Raw genomic sequence first — 1,622 nt, forward strand, 5'->3', positions numbered from 1 at the left:
CTATCTCCAAATCCCCTACTCTTCTCCTCTTTATTTTTCTTCATCACAGTTATAACATGAACACTACTTATTTTATTTATTCATCTATGGTCTCCAATTAGAATGAATATAAACTCTACAAGAAGAGAGAATTTTTTCCCCGTGTGTTATGTATTGAATCTTCAGGGCCTGGAATATAGCAGTACTCAATAAACATTTGTTAAATGAAAGAATCCGTTTGACATTCTGCATATTTGAAATTTCATAAATATACAGAAATTTAGAGATAGACTATCTAGAAAGATAGAATCAAAGGGAAATACAATTAAACAAGTGTCTCCAATTCACAAAGGACTTTCCAAATCTACTAAACTGTATTCATTCTTCTTTTTATTATGAAAGCAGAGCTTATCTAAAAGGAAGGAGGGATCTTCAGTTCCCTTGACTTCAACATTCTCTTAAACTTGAGCTTTCATGTGTTTTGCATTCCTTTCAATGGTTACTATGTGGGTTCTCAACACTTTACATAAAACATTTAAAACCTCTTGTTCAATGCAATAGGATTGGTCATGGAAGGCAAACTCTGTACTGAGGAAAATATGCTTCTGGCCCCTAGAGTGTTCTCCTTACCTAACATACCTGGTGGTATGTATCCTTTGTCCATTCCATGCTTGAAACTTACAGCACAAACTTAGACGTTTGTGACAAGCTTGGCTCAGGACTGCAACGTTTCAGGTTTCTAGAAGACAACTTAATTTCAGTCCATGGTTTTGCTTTCGAAGCAGGTAACTTCTTCCTACTCCTACTTTGCCTCTCAGCTACCGATGCCCTGATACCAAAACTTAACAAAGGTTAGGATCGTAACTAGACACAAGGCCAGAAAAGTTAAAAAAATAATAGAGCATGCATACACACGCCTGACACTCCTCCTCAACCTCACTTCCCAAGCCCACAGTAGCAGATAAGGAGAAATCAGTTTGCTAGACTTTGTTCTCTGAAGTCTCTGCTGTGACTAATCAGGAAAACAGGTAACTTAGATTTTCTATTTACTCTCCACTGCTCTAAACCCACCCTCCTCCACTCCCCAGTATTGCAATTTTTGCTCAGTTTCTTACTAAGCAGGGATGGAGTTGACCCAAATTGGGCTTCTCACCGTAGTTGGGCCTGGCCTCCATTTTAGACATGAGTGAACTCTCCGAATAGATTTTTAGGAGCAGGGATTCCCTCTTTTCTCCCTCTCCACTCCAGCCTGACCTCGACCAGGTTTCCTCACTTCACATTTTCCTACAACTCATTCCTGAGTCATGCATGACGACAACTTTCACACTATGTATGTTACGCCTCGAGATGACCTCAAGGGATGGCATGGGTGCTCAAAAAGAAACGTAACCGTCCAAAGGCCAGAACTCATAGCCCAAAGCGGCCCGCCGCGCCCCGGGGGCCTGGGCGCGGGGGCGGGGGGGNCGGGCGGCTGGCTCCTCCCTCCAGCCCCTTGCGGGTACCTGGCGGCGGCGGGCGGGGGCGGTGCTGCGCGGCGTCACGCGGCGGAGTGGGAGAGCGGGCAGGTGACACCCCGGCGGCCTCCTCCTCTTTTCCAGCTCTGTCGGCGGCCGGAGCGGCGGGGGCTGCTGTGAGGAGCTCCG

Source organism: Crocuta crocuta, unplaced genomic scaffold (assembly GCF_008692635.1).
Source record: "Crocuta crocuta isolate KB4526 unplaced genomic scaffold, BGI_CrCroc_1.0 scaffold91-1, whole genome shotgun sequence".
Lineage (NCBI taxonomy): Eukaryota > Metazoa > Chordata > Mammalia > Carnivora > Hyaenidae > Crocuta > Crocuta crocuta.